Below are 17,520 nucleotides of genomic sequence, written 5' to 3'. Positions count from 1 at the left end.
TTCACGAACACGCCTCTCGTGAAATAACTTACTTGCACCACCAGGCCAAAGACACTGCGCACCAAGTGACATTTCAGTGGCTACCAGGCCACTGTGGTGTTCCAGGTAATGAAAAGGCAGATGAAGCAGCTCGCAGGGGCCTTCAAATGCATAATATGAGGAAGGTCTTCTTCACCAAACACGATGCCTCAGCTATGACGAAGGCACTTGTTTTAATGGAGCGGAACCGTCTCTGGTCTCTTCCAGAGCACCACTATCCGTTCTTGCAATACATAGACCCCGAGCTGAGAATTAAGCTGCCAGAGCGACTTCCGCGCCGACTAGAAACTTTGTATCACCGATTACGACTCAATGCAGCGCTGACAAAAACTTACCTGTTTCGACTTGGCGCCACCTCGAATCCTTACTGCGATAACTGCGGATCGCCAGAAACCGTGGAACACGTACTGTTAGAGTGCCCCGCTTACATGCTCGCAAGGTACCGTTTGGAGCAGAAGATCGAACACCTACGCCCAGGACCAATCAGCCTACAAGTGCTCCTTGGCCCCTGGCACACTCCTTCAGCACAACGCAAAGCACTAAAGGCGTTGTTTGAATACCTGGACGAGATCGGCGTCACTGAACTGATTTAAACTACTGAGAACATGACGTTCGTCGAACTGTTCACACAAACTACATGATGCCCGTTTCTTTTTTTTCTTTTTTTTTTACTTCTTCTCTTCTCTTTCTTCTGCCCTGTATCTATAGGGCCTTTTCTACCCTCCCCTACCCATTCCCCCGCCGAGTAGCATGTCGGTGGTACGATTCCGGCAAAACTCTCGGCTTTCTCCTCTAATAAAGAGCTTTCTCTCTCTCTCTCTCTCGATCAGCAGGCCGTTAAACCTACACAGCGGCCTTTTTTAACAACTTTGGAAATAAAGGTAGTAGTGCCTTTTCGCCTTGTTGTCTTTTGTGTGGTACAACCCTGATACAGCCCGTAACATAGCGCTGCTGCTAAATTCTTCGCCACCCGAGGGATCACCTTCAAATTAATCCCAACTGACCGCTAAAAAGTATCCGCTGGTCTAGCGTCGCTCGTCTAACGTCGCTGGTTTTAAATCGTTATGCTACCTCTGTTATCCCGTCCATGCTTTGCGGAATGTTACCCCCCTCTCTGAGTCCCTGAGTGCCTAAATTCTGTCTTTGCGATGGCTAGCTTCCTCGCATTTTTAAAGCTTCCTCGCATTTGCAGCGTTTCCTGGATTACTGCCATGTTATGTGCCCAAGTTGACGTTTGTTTTATTTCTGTTATTCGACTGCGATAGGTCTGCAAACTAAACTTGAACCACCATACCTTTCATTTTCATGTTCTTTTGATTGCAAATTTATTGCGTCGTTTTCTTAGTTTTAAAGTTTGCTCCCTACATTCAGCTTCTCACACACGTGGTGGTGGTCCTGTGAATGCCGTTGTAAGGCTGTCATTGAGCTTGTGTACATTACCGTTCTCCTGGTACAGAAGCGCGAATTTGTTTTGGACAGTTATTTTAAAATCGTGACTCTTGGCTGTGACTGACTCCATGCTCGGTTTCTTTGCCGAAGTTTCGTTCTGCCTCTTTTGATATTCAGCCTTACTTTGCGTCTCACCATCCTATGATCGCTGCTCCTTATCTTGCCGAGCACCTCTACCTCCTGCTCAATACCTGGGTTGTCACTGAAGATGAAGTCGATTTCCTGTTTTGTTGCGCCATCTGGATCTTTCTATGTTTATTTATTGCAGTTTCGTATTCAGAAGAATGTGTTCACCAACATCAGGTCGCGTTTGTCTGTGACAAAGTTTCCCGCTGATCATTCTCCCACTTCCTTCCCACCTGCATTTGCGTTAAAGTCTCCCATCGCAATCGTAAACTGAGTTGTACCCTTCTTAATTGCTGATTCCACGTCCTCACAAACAATGTCTACAGCTTCATCGTCGTAGCTAGTTGTTAGCGCAAAGGCCAGCACTATCTTTAACCTGTATCGCTTGTTTAGCTTGATCACGACGCCCTCGACTCTTTCGTCAATGCTGAAAAGTTCCTACGCGTTCTCTGCTATTTCTCCATGGATTAAGAATCCCACCCCGTGTGCGTTGTTTTCTCGGGATCTCCTGCAGCGCAGAATATGTCCACTTGCTAGCTCCGCGAAGCATTCTTGTGTTCTTCTAATTAACTTCGCTTAACACTACAATATCCTACATAACGCCTGAAAGCTCCTGTGCATAATAGTAGGTCTAAACCTCTTTTGCTAGTCAGGGTTGCTCCTTCAACGCTGCCAGAGTACAGTTCCAAAGGCGGCCAGTCTGAACCTAGACGCTGTTAGCACCCTCTGCTGTGTTGCTTGCCTCAGTGCCGCCGTGGTTGAGTGCTCTAGAGTTGCTGGGGACTGGGGGCGCTGGGGGCCCAAAGCTGCGTTGGTCACTCATGGCAGGATTCCGGCAACTACTACACCAGGGTGGCCAGATATTTCCTGCTGAGGGAGCGTTGTTCGCATACCAAAGAGCCTTCCTACCATGGCTGAACGTTTCTAGTGTAGTCCCTTAGGTGTCCGGGATGATGATTACTTCCTAAGCAGGCAGCAATCCATACCTGTATAGGTTGTACTCAGAGAGCGAAACGAAGAAGAGAAGAGAGGAAAAAGAGAGAGCAACGTTCGCACTGCGATTGCAAATTTATTTATTTATTTATTCATTTACAATACTGCCACTCTCATTCGAGAGCATAGCAGGAGGGCGTACAAAATGTGCGTACAAGAAACATGTGAATCTGCGGCTTGGTTCATGAGAGAGAAGAAAAAAGAACATATGCACTTAAAGACAGAGATAATTACACAACTTTACGCATACACACGCCTATATTATAAGCTGTAGTAACAAAAAGAAAAATAAACCAAAGAAACAAGCCCATCAAAAATGTAAGAATAGTGCCACTACAAAGGTGCAGCAACAAAATACGCAGGAAATTAACAGATTTGAAAGCTGGAAATGCTACACGTGTGCTATTCGGTTCGCGCAACAATAAGTGTTATTTCTGCACTGAATAATCCAGCATTTCGACGAACTTAGATAACGAGTCTGTGCTTGTTATCACCGTGTCCAGTTTATTCCACTCGCGTATTGCCATGGGAAAAAAAGAGTACATAAACGTGTCGTTATTGCAGGAATATTCAGATATTGTGCGGTCGTGTTTGTGACGTGTAGAGCGGGTCTGAGAAAAAGATATGTATTTATGCGTATCAATCTGTAACTTTTCTGAATTAGCTGGAACAAGAATTTTAGGCGAGCGTGCCTCGCTCTAATTGACAAACTTTTTATTCCTGAAACAGCCAAGAGGTTAGTGGGAGAATCAGTCCGTTTATATTTATTGTGGATGAACCTTATTGCCTTTCGTTGGACACTTTCAATCTTTTTAATGAGGGTAGTCGAGTGCGGAAACCATATTGTGTTTGCATATTCCAGAAGCGGTCTTACGAATGTTCTATAAGCTAACAGCTTGGTAGGAGTGGGGGACGTCTTTAGGCATCGCTTTAGGTAGAACAGTTTGCGCAACGCGGCGGCGGTAATATTTGTGATGTGTGTATCCCATTTAAGATCGGAAGTAAGCGTAATTCCTAAACATTTGTGTTGCGAAACCTTACTTAAGGGTTTGCCATTAATGAAGTATGTAAACATAGATGGCTGTTTTTTTGTTGAAACAATCATGGTAACGGATTTTTTAATGTTTATGGTCATTTGCCAGTCAGAACACCATTTCTTTATTTTACTAAGTGACGTGTTAAGCATTAGGTGGTCCGTATAGCTATTAATTTCCCTGTAAATAATGCAGTCATCTGCAAATAACTTGATGTTGCACTCGATATTGGAAGTGATATCGTTAATAAAAATTAAGAACAAAAGTGGTCCCAGGACTGACCCCTGTGGAACACCGGATGTTACAGGTACGGTCTGAGATGGTGTGTTTTCGAAAACAACAAACTGTGATCTGTTCGTGAGGAACTCTTTTACCCATGCCGATATTGCGCCTTTGCCAATCACACTTTCCAGTTTCCCAATTAATTTAGTATGGCCCACACAATCAAACGCCTTGGAAAAATCCAGTAGAATGATGTCCGTTTGCGCGTGGTTGTTAATGGATAGTGCGAGGTCGTGAACTACTTCTGCTAGCTGTGTAATAGTTGATAGACCGCTGCGGAAGCCGTGCTGATGAGGTGATAAAAAGTTCACTTTTTCCAAGAAAACAGTCAGATGCTTCAGGATTATGTGCTCAAGTAATTTGCATGACGTGCTTGTTAGTGAAATAGGCCTGAAATTTGAAACGTCGTTTTTGTCTCCTGATTTGTGAATTGGTACTACTTTTGCTTTTTTCCAGTCTTCCGGCAGGGTAGATGTTGAAAGCGACTTGCGAAAAATTAGGCCAAGGTACTTGCTACACCATTCTGCATATCTTTTTAGGAATTCGTTCGGTATGTCATCCGGGCCGGTGGCTTTTTTCGGGTCCAAGTTAAGCAATAGTTTCATAATTCCAGCGTCTGTGATATTAATTTCGTCAATTCTGTCAGTATTGTGTTGTTTTAAATAAGGTGAAATGCCATTATCTGTCGTGAATACCGAGCGGAAGAAATCATTATGCGCATTCGACTTTGCTACCTTCTCTTCTGCTGTTAGTGTAGACGACGCTTCAGGACTTTTACGAAAATGCCTCCAGAATTTATTTGGGCTATTGGTGATAAAGTTTGGAAGGGTTACGTTGTAGTAGTGCTGTTTGGCTTGCTGTGTCTTTTTTTTTTTTCAGTTCCGTGACTGCATTTAATAACTTCTGGTTACCAGGCGAGTTGGCGGGGTTGATCCTCGCCGCCCGCCGTAACCTTTTTACTTGGCGTTTCGCTTGGATAACTTCTCGATTTTTCCATGGGTTTTTTAGGTTGGTTTTTTTGTGTTTCACAGGTATAAAGCTATTTATGCAGTGAAGAACAATGACCTTAAACTGGAGCCAGAACAAATTTACATTTGCGGACATATCACTGGCAGTTTCAAAAAAATATTAACCGAACAAGAGAACAGCATTCCGCAGGTGTAAGGAATAGATTGTACTACGCCGCTAACATGCCTAAAACTGCGATGCTGCAACTACGGAATTTCTGTTAGGCTGGCTCAGGCAAAGATGATTTCTTGCCTATACCTGGTATGGTAAAGCATATATCTAATGGTGAAAATTTCCATGGCGGAAAGGCAGGCTTGCTTGGGCGTCCGAAGTTGGCCGGTAGGAGACTCCGTACACAAGAGGAATACACCTGTGCTAGAGGATGGTAAGCGCACGGGGTTACGTGACAGAGGCTGGTGCGAAGGATCTCGTGAGCTCGTAGTGTCGGGGCTGACATGCAGCTTGCTCCGCAGAGTTCCATTTGCGAATGCGCACCTTGGAAGGCCCAGGCAGATGCGCAGAACCTCAGCCTGTGCACACTATAGCAATCTGATGTTTGCCTTAGATACACCAATCAGCGCTGGGAGGTTGTACCGCAGAAGGCCAAGAAATAGTGCCTTATAAAGTCGAAACAGTGAAGGCACTGAGCAGCCCCATGTTTTTTCTGTCAACATCCGGAAAATAGGCATAACTGAGTGCAGGCTTTCTCTGAGGTGATGAATATGGGGGCCCAAGATAGTGATCGATCTAATGTTACCCCAAGAGATTTATGGTTGTGAACTGACGGCATTTCTGTGTCATTTATGACCAGAGGGTATCGGGATACATTCCTCCTCGTAAAGGCAATTGTTGCCCACTTTGCGAGCAAGCATAGGCGCTGCGGCTTCCATGGCCCTCGACATCAAGTTCCACATTTGAGCTCTCTGACATCTGTTTACCCCCGTTTCCGAAATCCCCAGTGTTTCTTTCACAAGAGCGCTCTACATTCTTCCTCTTCGCAAAAAAGCAAAAACGTTCAGTCCGACCCGGACATTAGAGAATAAACACTTTGAACCACTGACACAACCACCTTCTCGCTCAAACTGACCAACACCCCGCCGCCTCAGTTTCTCCTGGACCACGGCGATTAAACACCCTTGCTGCTGGTCTTTCTCTCTTCGGTAACCTTCAGTGCTCGTAAAGCGTAGATGATAGGTGTAACGTTAAGGGGCAAGAAGAGAGCGGAGTGGGTCAAAGAACAAACGCGTGCTAAGGACGTATAATAGACCTTAAGAATAAAAAATGGGCGTGGGCAGGGCACGGAATGCGAAGGCAAGAGAACCGTTGGTCATTAAGAGTAACAAAGTTGATCCCTAGAGAAGGCAAGCGTTGAAGGGTGCGGCAGAAAGTTAGATGGGCAGATGAGATCAAAAAGTTTGCGGGGATTAATGGGTCGCAGTTAGCCCAGGACCGGGATAATTGGAGATCTATAAGAGAGGCCTTTCTCCTGCAGTGGGCGTAGACAGGGTGATAATGATGATAGTTTTGCAATAGTTTGAAAACACATCCGCTGCCTCGGACAGGTGCCTATAAACACGTAAATCCCGAAATAACGAGCGTGCTTGGTCCGCAAGTGCTGTTAAAGGAGTACTGACGCGAAATGTTTGTGTTACACTTTTTCGCGGCTATAGGTGCCTACAAGCCCACTAATCATAAAATGGTACATGAGAATGTCGAAAGCAGCATAAATAATTACTAAAAGCTCCGTTTGTTCATGTCAGTTTCGGATTCAGCGAAGCGAACACCGAGGCAGCAGCCATGACGGGAAGGCACATTTGACGTCTGTTCTCGTCGCATGATAGCCGATGCCAGTCTGGACGCGCGTGCGTGCCGTAACGGCCCGACAGACCGCAGTCGCACGTGATGTCAGTTCCAAAAACGGTGAAGTGATGCACAAAGCGCGCGCCAACAGCACCGTGGCCGCCTGGGTACGTCTCGGGAGCCCTGACGACGGCCGTTTGGGTCGAGGCGCAGATGACGTTAAGAGCTTGCTCGTTGGCGCGGAAGAGCTTTCTCGTGCGCCCAAGGATTAAAAGTGATTTAAAATAGGTTCTACTGAACGGTTACGAATTACACTTCCGGGGGATATCTTCATATACAAGGGAAGCTTTTTGCATAGTTATGTGAGATTTGAAATGTCGTGTCAATACTCCTTTAATAAACTGCCCGGCACACTAGCCCTAGTCGGCGGAGCCGCCGGTGAGAAACCGCAGAATAAGCCATTAAATCACCCGGCATTGCCCTTAAACAGTTGAATTAAAAACGCTTCCGCTGCATTGGACAGCACTTAGAAACAACGAAAGGCCGAAGTAATAACAGCGCTCTTAGAAACGCTACGTAAACAAGCCGTAGCAGCCGCAAGCCTAATCAACCCAGCCGCGAGATTAAATTAGAAATAAAAGGACAATATTCGGTAGTAGTGTAAAAAGATTGTTCGAAAAGCTAAACATCGGGAACTGAGCTACGAACGGAAAAACTTTAAATAAGTACAGCGCTACGTCGCAACCGCCGCGCCCATGCCGAGCTAGGAGTACTGAGGTGATCCGGGGTGACATAGGCAACATCGCAAAAATTTGAACAAGAATCCAAGTCTATTAAAAAAAAATACTCGTGGCGCTCAAGTCTGCTTACGTGCTTTGAAACTGAAACCGTTATTGCTTTCCATGGGGCTACATTTATCAAACTGCTCTTTGAGGCTACACCGTGTTTACGTCTTCTTATTCGCTTTCGTTGCTTCGTCTTTTGGCTCAAATTACTTCACCGCACTTCACGCCACTGCTTCCCCTGGGTCAGAGTGCTTGGTGCTTTCCTTGTACCTGCTGTACTCACGTGCCGGCACGTTCCACCGTCAGGCGCCAGGCACCAGAGTAGCTGTTGTTCGCCGTTGGCAACGTTGTAGCGTAACGCGGTGCAAAGCACTGGGAGGTCCGGGTCCCAGTCTCACACAGTCTTAAATGTGTTGTATTTACTTTTTACAGCGGCAGACGCTTTCTGTACCCAACAAGTATACCGTCTAGATGCAACGCATCTCTTTCACTCGCCTTGTCCCGCCTCGTTGTCGCGGCGTAGTCCGCATCCCTCCCCCCTTCTCCTCGCCGCGGCAGATGCGCGCTCCGCCGCTCTCACCGCAGCGCCATCTGTGTGTCAGCGCGGTCAGCGCGCAGCTTGCGCTCGGCTGCGCTCGCTCCCGTCGCCGTGCCAGCTGTGCGTTAGCGCGCAGCTTGCGCTCGGTTAAAAATTTACACCATCTTCCCGCGAGGGGAACCATGGGGTACATGCGACGCATCGGGGGTGAACATGCTGCGTAAATAGGATACACAACAACAGCAATCCACACGCTGACATCGCTAAATAACGGAAACGCAACGGCAACCCCCGATGCGTTGCATCTACCCCATGGTTCCCCTCGCGGGAAGATGGTGTAAATTTTTGGGGTTTTTTTTCGCACAACAGGGCACTTTTGTTTAGTTTTCTTTCCTTCTGTTCGGAGCGAAGCAAAAATTTTCTGAATGGCGATAAATAAAGAAACTACTTTTACAGCAAATGCAAAATTAGACAATAGAATGTGACTCCGCGAGGTTCTGTAATCTGCTGTCTTGCTGAAAGCAGTGAAACAATGGTTCGCGCCGATGACGGAGATGCGGGATAGCCTGATTACATGCAGCTCATAAACAAGTGTAGTGCAGATTCTTAACAACTTCGACGACTGCCATTCAGTTGTTTCCCAGCTCGTGGTGAAGCACTACTTTATACCGATGTTACATAAGTGTAGGCGTTCTCGACGTACTGAAGCTAAAATTCACGCTTTCATTATCCAGCCAAGAACGCAACAATTTGCACGCGACATTGAAAAATTTCACGTCTTCATTGCCCGTTCCGCATTCGCAGTGGGCGGCTGCCTTGCCGTAAGTATTCCATCGGGTCCCAAAGGGAGGCGCCACCGTCGTGCCCACGACCAGGTCTTGCCGCACGCGCTGTACACTAGTACTTCGTATCTATAGACGGTATTCATTCAAAAGTTTAGGGGGCGATTTTCTTCGCTTGGCCACACTGAAAGCCGCCATGTCTGTGGCCACTGTGCTAGCGCATGCGCTGTGCGCCCACATCTCGAGAAAAAAAAAACACCGGTGTCCCGTTTGTCGTCTGCCGCGTTTCAACCCAATTATCGGTAGTGGCGTCAAGAGATATATTATTAATCGCATTCACATTACGTGGTGGCGCTCTACCTGCCATCGATAACTTCGCATCACCGGATGATGAAACCGCGGCAGCGAACGGCCGAAACGGCGCGCAAAAGTCCGACACTGCTGTTGGCTGCCGCCGTGGATGCCGACGCAAGTGCACCCGCACCGTATCCACGACTTTGTCTGGTAAGTTCCCTCTAATACATGGTTGATTACAAAAACCGAATAATTTCTTTGGAGAGCTGTTTCACGCGTACGCCGATTTAGCGATGGTACCGAATGCGAGGCCGCTTCCCGAGCCGTGCTGTAACCCGAGCGCTGACGTATCGCAAGCGCCCTTTGAACAAATCCCTCGAGTTTGGCTTCCGTACGGCAACATTTTCTGCATATGCCTATCGCTTTTCCGTGAGCATACGCGTGACTAGTGTCACTAAATACTTTAGTGACACTAGGCGTGACTTATCGCGACGCAGTCGCACGCATACGTGGGCTCTAACGTTTTTACCGCTCTACCTACTCGTGCACACCCACGTGTGCCAACGTGTTTTCAAATAAATTAAAATGAAAACTTAGGCAGGCAGCAATGCGCCACCATCAGCTTCGCAGTCACCAGTCGCGGTCGCACGCTGGATGCCTTGTCGGTTGTTCGTACGAGGGATAAAAACAGGCGCGCTCTTGTTTTTTATTTAAATCGCGGCAATCACTGACACTGACAATCACTGACATCACTGAGATTATCTTCAGACTCCAATTCCAGAGAAAATCTGCTGTTGCAGTGACCAACCCGTTCCACTGGTGCCGTGTAGATTCAATGCGCAAGTCTTGACGCAGAAAAATTACTAGGACCCAGATTTCGGAAGTGTAGTGGACGCGCATTTCACGGCGCGCTGAAGGTGCGTTTCTCGCGCTCGCTCGGGCGGCGGTTCGCGTTACCGGACCCGCCGGATGTGTGACGCGTGAGCTATCGTGTTCCACGCCTGCGCCGCCGCGCCATTGGGGACCGGGGGGTTTATTTCTCTTCGCTTAATGAGGCACTTGAGTTCCAGCAACCGGTCGGTGTGGTCGCTTTCATCGTCGCTCGTCAGCCGACGAGACATGGTGTCAGAAGTGGGATAAAGTTAGCGACACATCGATCAATTATTAATAGCAATCAGTCTAAGGTGCGTAGCCTGCAAAACACGCTATGGCGGATGGAGATCCTTCTATCCAGTTCAACGGCACCGGGCTTCAACCGCCACCGAAATTCGATTTTGGGAACCCAAGCTCTTGGAAAGAATGGGTCTACCAGTTCGACGACTATTGCTATGCATCTGGGCTCTACCAAGCGCCGGGAGAAGTACAGGTCAGAACGCTTCTTTACGACATGGGCTCCCAAGACGCCTTCCGCGTTCTCGACACTCTAGCATTGTCCAGCGAAGACTGGAGCTCGCTAGAAGAAGTTCACCGATCACTTCATGCACCTGGTCAACGAGGTCTACGAAAGTGTCCGCTTCCACCGTCGAACCCAGGGCGAAGGCGAGACCGTAGACGAGTTCTACACTGCGCTGCGTACACTTGTCAAAAATGCAACTACGCCTCAGCGGAAGTGGAAGAACGACTCGTTCGAGACAGGTTCGTCGTGGGTCTCCGGGACTCTAACCTTGTGGACAAACTGTGCCGAACACAAAAGCTCACCCTTGAAGAAGCAAGACTACAGGCTCGCATCAATGAAGATGCCGTGAAAGCCCGTGCAGCAGTGCTCCAAAAAGAGCCGAATCCTGCTCACGTTGTGGCCGAGGCCAAAGTTCAAAAGCGCTTCCAAAAGCCGCGACATGGCTTGGATTCTCAAGGGAGCTCCGGCAAGCGTGTTACGAAGTCCAACACAAGCGACGCTACCACGAGCTGCAGATACTGCGGTCGACCAACGCATCCTCGAGCAGATTGCCCAGCTAGGCAAGCCAAGTGCAAAGGGTGTAATCGGATTGGACACTTCGAAGCAGTCTGCGAAAAGAAAAGCAAGAAGAACATGGGAGCTCTCACACTGCACTCCGTAGCAGCCATCACCAGAGCCAAGTTCGTAAAAGTGGCCGTCAACGGACTACGCTAACTTCAAGGTTGACTCGAGTGCGGAGGTGACAGTGGTACCGGACTCGTTTCCAGGCATACCGAAACAGCTGCAAAAGCCAGAAGGTGAGCTTACGGGCCCAGGAAATTACTCGCTCACCGTTCTCGGAACGTTCCAAGCGAAACTGAGCTGGAAAGGCAGGTCTACAGTGCAAACAGTGTATGTTGTGCCTTCTCAAGACCCGCCGCTTCTTGGATTCCCTGCGATACAGGCTCTCGGAGTTATACGGTTCGTGGACAGTGTAACGGATTCTACCGTCACTTTGAAGGACAGTCTCTTCGATGGCTTGGGCGAGCTGCAAGACGAATACGTGATACGTCTCCAACCAGGCGCCAAACCGTTCTCACTCAGCGTGCCGAGAAGAGTACCGATTCCGCTTCACGAACCAGTTCGAGAGGAGCTCCCCAAGCTCGAATCCCAGGGAGTCATCCAACGGGTTGACCGTCCCACACCATGGTGTTCCGGTATGGTGGCTGTTCCAAAAGCAGGAGGAGGCTACCAAATATGCGTTGACCTCACCCGACTCAACGAAGTCGTGCTTCGGGAGCGTCACATACTACCCTCAGTCGAGAACATCCTGGGACGCCTCGGATCAGCAAAGGTATTCTCTAAGCTCGATGCTACCGCTAGCTTTCAGCAGGTGAAGCTTTCAGAAGAAAGTCAAGAACTCACTACGTTCATAACACCAATGGGAAGATTCTGTTTCCAAAGGCTACCTTTCGGAATCTGCTCAGCGCCAGAATATTTTGAGCGACAGATGAGCAGAATTCTGGAAGGCCTTGAAGGAGTTGTGAGCATGATTGACGACATTCTTGTCTTCGGAGCACCGCAGCAAGAGCATGACCAAAGTCTCAAGCAGGTGTTATAGCGCTTGGAAGAAGCGGGAATCAAGCTGAACCGCAAGAAATGCACGTTCTCTGCAAACCAAGTCAAGTTTCTTGTAGTCGTGGTTAGCGCACACGGAATCAGTCCCGATCCAGAAAAGGTCGAGGCCTTGGCCAAGCTACCAACCCCATCGGATGTCAGCGGTGTCCGAAGACTGCTGGGAATGGTGAACCATGTGGGCCGCTTCATTCCTCATCTTTCCGACATCACAGCACCGATCAGGGCATTGCTTCAAAAGAGAAACTCATGGCTTTGGGGACCGTGCCAGCAAGCTGCTTTCGACAAGCTCAAAAGCTTGCTCAGTTCAGAGGTCTGCATGGCTAAATATGACCCATCGTACCCCACGGTTGTGTCAGCTGACGCAAGCTCATACGGTCTCGGAGCCGTATTGCTTCAAGATCAACCATCGGGAGAACGACGAGCGGTTGCTTACGCCTCACGATCCCTAACGGACACTGAAAGCCGCTACAGTCAAACAGAAAAAGAAGCTTTGGCTGTGACGTGGGCTGTCAAGAGGTTCGACCAGTTTCTGAGGGGCATCGCATTTCAAGTCGAAACGGATCATCGTCCTTTAGTCACGCTCCTGGGATCAGCAGAACTCGACACGATTCCGCCCAGAATCCAGCGCTTGCGAATCCGTCTTATGCGCTATCAGTTCACTGTTCTCTACGTCCCTGGCAAGCTGATTGCCACGGCAGACACGCTGTCAAGGGCTCCTATTCAGGGACACGATCCTGAGCGAAGTCAATGGCAGACAGACTCCATCGAGTTATTCATCAGGGAAGTCGTTACAGCAGCTTCCAACCTCATGTCCTCCCGCATGGATGCCTTACGCAAGCACCAAGCGGAAGACGGCATCTGTTCTGGGCTACTCCGCTTCTGTGAGAAAGGATGGCCAGAAAACGTCTCAAAGGTTCCAGTTCATCTAAGGGAGTACTGGAAGGAAAGAGGCAACATCACAGTGTGCGATGGCTTCTTGCTCAAAGATCGCCGCATCATTATTCCAAGCCTGATGCGCCGTGAGGTACTTCAGCAAATCCACGAAGGCCACCAGGGCATTGGACGGTGCAAGGCAAGGGCAAGGGACGCAGTATGGTGGCCTACCCTTAACAGCGAAATTGAGCAGCTCGTAACATCGTGTGAGAAATGCGCTCAGACGAGAGTTCACCGTTCGGAGCCACTAATCGCAACACCGACTCCAAATCGGCCATGGCAGCGTGTAGGCACCGACTTGTTTGAACTTGACGGAACTCACTACATAATCTTGGTGGACTACTACTCTCGTTTTCCGGAAGTAATCAGCTTGTCGTCGACCACCTCCACAGCTGTCATTGCAGCTGTCAAGAGCACGTTCGTGCGACATGGAATACCTGATGTGTTCGTGTCCGACAACGGCCCGCAATTTTCGTCACGGGTGTTCACCGAGTTCGCGCAGACCTACGGATTTCATCACATCACGAGCAGCCCTGGCTACCCACAGTCAAACGGCGAGGCAGAACACATGGTGCGGACCATGAAGGATCTTTTCACAAAATCCAAGGACCCATACATGGCGCTTCTGGTGTACCGCGACACGCCCGGAGTGAGCGGATACAGCCCGTCGCAGCTCCTAATGGGCCGACGTCTGCAAACGACAGTGCTGAAGATGCCAGACACCCTGCAACCGGAGCGGCCATTACACGACGAAGTTGCAGCTAAGGATAAAGCTAACCGAACAAAACAAAGTCAAGACTTCAACCGTCGTCACGCCGCCCACCAACTCCGCCCACTCGCTGACGGGGAGGATGTGTGGGTGCAGGATATGTCATGCGCAGCAAAGGTGCTCAGCCCAGCAAGAAGACCACGCTCATATGTGGTGGAAACACCGACAGGCATCATTCAGCGCAACCGTCGGCATTTGGTGCCGTTCAACGGTGCAGGCATGCCTGATGGCCTTGCGTCTGACAGTTATTCAAGCACAAACGAAACACCAGCAGTGACGGTCGAAAGCTCCGCGGATCAAACCCGCCTGATGTGTGACGCGTGAGCTATCGTGTTCCACGCCTGCGCCGCCGCACCATCGGGGACCAGGGGGGTTTATTTCTCTTCGCTTAATAAAGGCACTTGAGTTCCAGCAACTGGTCGGTGTGGTCGCTTTCATCGTCACTCGTCAGCCGACGAGAGAGGAAGTACCTTAATTTGAGGAATGAAAAAAAATGGGCGTTTTAATTAGTGAACAAAGCGGAGTAACGCTAGTTCCATCTTTGGCTCGTTCCTTTTAACTGCGCTATTTTTACTGTGCACCTTAAAACACCCGGTTATTCCTCCCTCCCCCTCTGTGCTTTTACTACATAGCTGCATTTATTACATGGAATGGCGAGTTGATTTTTAAGCAATGCCTTGGGCACACATGGTATCTAGCAGGTTATTTTATGCACCATTCTTTTTTTAAGCAACCAACCTTCCCAACCGGCAAGCAGACTATTCATATGCTTGCAGGCTCTGTTTTCACCATCCTTGCGTCTGCACATAAGTATATTTGTTAAACGTTGTCTGCATACCTTCTAGTCCAGACTTCATATTTGAAAAGCGGCAACTGGCCACAGTTGCCGCTTTTCTAATGGAGGCGAAAAGCAGAAATGCCCATGTTCGAGATTTTGGCACACGTTAAAACATCCCCAAGTGGTCGAAATTAACCTTAGTCCCTCACTACGGTGTGCCTCATCGCCTGTGTAGTGTCAGTGTGTTAAACCTCATAGTCAATCAAAGTGTTCGTACAAACCTTCTACAAAGCAAGCACAAGCCGTTTTCAACTTTATGTGGTCACTGGTGAACTGACTGTTGTAAAACTGTGCATCGCAGCATGTTTAAGTTCACATGTTACTACTCACTCTTGCAGGTCTGAAGCATGAGATCAACCACTGGCTCTCAACAGCCACTCCCCCAGTCCGGCGAAGTCAACAAAAAGCCATCCAGCCACCACTAGGCACACAAGGCTGCAGAAAAAACTTGGCATAGCGTATGCATGTTTCTGGTCTATTTTTGCTTCTCTTAAGAAGGTAAAGTTTATGCAGCCTGTGTTGCTTTTCAGTTTTAGTTGTACAACTTTCCTTTATGTTGATTATGCATTTTCGTGTTGAAACGTATAAAAATGTGCAGTGCCAAAGGGACACTGCACCTCCAAGGAAAACTTCATTTTAGATTTTTTTATCCTTCACCTCCGTAAATGCTGGCATCATTACAGGAGTACTTGTCGAACGTTTTGATGTGTGGGTGTTTGCGTCTGTCCCGAATGCAAGATGGTGTGCCACGGTCCCTTAAAGGGGCTGGACCTACCCCACTTCTGATAGTGATGAAAAGCATGTCATAGTCTTCACATAAGCCATATGATGGCCAATTCTTTAAATACGTGTGAACATCCACTGCCTGACTACTCTTTACGTCCCAACTTTCAGCCTCTCATCAGTGCTAGTAAACATCCTACGCGAGGCTGACCCCTTTGCTAAGCTGCGCAGAAAAAAGGTCAACCCAACAGCTCAGCCATTAACAGCAGCTGACAATCCTTGTGAATCCTCAGGTGCTGTCAAGTGCACAAATAACTCCGCCATGTGCTCACCTTTGTGAGAGAGAAACGAGCCAAGAATGCCCCAGCAACACATCAGTGATGGCCTCCCAGATGGCCGATAGGATTCTCCAGGTACAGCGCGAAGGGGTTTTGAACCCCCTCCCCCAAACATTTTACTATGCTGCACATAAGCAAGTGCTAGCATTCATTTTGGCAAGGCTCCTTCCATTCTCCCATACCTCCATACAACCCCAACCACTAAAAGTATTTCTGGCTGTACCATCAGTTGATGGACTGTGAAGAATGAGCACCCTGGAAAGAACTAAACGAGGTGTTTCAGGTGTGCATTTGGAGGTTTTCAGGTGACACACTGTTGAGTCGAGTTGATACGTGCAGCATACTACGGTAGCAAAGCAACAAGCATGTGTGATCCTGCATTTAAGGCCAGTGCACTGCAGGCGTATTAGTAACTGCACTTGCATTGGGTCAAATTAAACTACGCAGCTGTTGAGAAAAACAATGGGGTGTACTCACGGGAGGAAAACTCTAGATTGATGCAAGCAGCAGCTGAAAGGCATTACATGCTGCCACATGAATAAGTGCCTCCTGCCAAGAAGACACTGGCTGTACGGCCTAGTTTAACAGTACGATGTTCATTTCGTGCTTGTTGCTTTGGCTACATGTGGCTTCGGCCTTGTTGAAGCGTTTTAGCGATTAGCGGTCAGTAATGCATTGAACGTTTTTTTCTTGACCTCTGATTGGGAGCTTAAGCACGCGACAGGCTTCATTAAAATCAAGTCTTAGCACTTCGAAATTTACACTCTATGCGCAGATTGTGACTATTCGTGAAGGACGAGGACAATAGAAAGGAGCAGTAAAAAATTCTTTAGGGCCTCATCTGGGGAGAGTGACCATTTGGGCTCCTTTCCTTGGTTGCAGCAAAGCCAAGGGAATGCGAGCTGTGGACCGGCGACCAAGGACAACTCCACCGGGAGCTGGGATTGTGTGCGCTGGACGTTGCGTCGTCGGCTGTCGAGCACTGAGGGCCAAAACCATCGAGGACAGGCGGCCATATCCATGCCAACAGAATCAACCTAAACAACAAGGTGAGCTGGGCAGCTACGGTCTCCCACGGCAAACACACTCAGAGACACATGGTCCCCCAGAGTCAATACACTCACGGCAGACATTCCGATTCATGCTCAGAAATTAACAAAATCCATCACATGCTTCAGTCCATTATCGTTGGAAAAAAAGTTCTAAAAGCAGCCCTAACTGAACTTAAGGGAGTCGACCCCACTGTCAACCCCGCCTCTTCCAAAACATCAGACCAGCATCTCAGGACATCGTTGACTCCAGCCACAGCAGGTTACCGACCTTGGGGTCCTCAGAAATTGGGTCCGCAGATGCAATGGACAATTTTCCATCTGGCTCTACTCAGTTAAAACACTGGGACAAGAAAATTGGCCTTGGCAAACCCCCCTTGCTTCGGGGTCGGATGATTAGTACGTTACGGAAGGTGTGCTTCAAAATTTTGGAGAACAGATCATGGAAACCCTCGTGCGACATTCAAAGCCATGTTAGTGCAATTTGAAGATAAGATTGGTGCTGAAGTCACCGGTCTCAACATTTGCATCAGCGGTTCTTTGAGGACGCTGCGTGAAGGGGAATGGGCCCCATAAAATCGACTGCACGTGCGTCTGGCCTCCGTCAGCGGACAGTTCCAAGTGCTCACCAATCGTGTAAAGGCACAGTCCCACTGGCGACTTGGCACATTGCGTGACGTCGCAAGTGATGAGCCAGGCATCGCTTTTTCTCGATTTGCGAGGGAGG

The 17,520-nt window shown here is 48.6% G+C and overlaps 1 long non-coding RNA gene across 1 annotated transcript; it reads left to right on the top strand.

Moving 5' to 3' along the window:
* The first annotated feature begins 9,073 nt into the window (after window positions 1–9,073).
* LOC144173096 (uncharacterized) lies at window positions 9,074–17,289 on the top strand. Its single transcript, XR_013323152.1, has 3 exons — window positions 9,074–9,340; window positions 15,022–15,141; window positions 16,627–17,289. It is a non-coding gene; the product is annotated as an uncharacterized LOC144173096 (long non-coding RNA).
* The last annotated feature ends 231 nt before the right edge of the window (window positions 17,290–17,520 follow it).

The sequence above is a fragment of the Haemaphysalis longicornis genome, unplaced genomic scaffold (genome assembly GCF_048455015.1).
Source record: "Haemaphysalis longicornis isolate Haplotype H1 unplaced genomic scaffold, Haemaphysalis longicornis Haplotype H1 scaffold_29, whole genome shotgun sequence".
Classification (NCBI taxonomy): Eukaryota; Metazoa; Arthropoda; class Arachnida; order Ixodida; family Ixodidae; genus Haemaphysalis; species Haemaphysalis longicornis.
The sequence above is the reverse complement of the archived record's forward strand: the minus strand, read 5'-3'. Positions and strand labels throughout refer to the sequence as shown.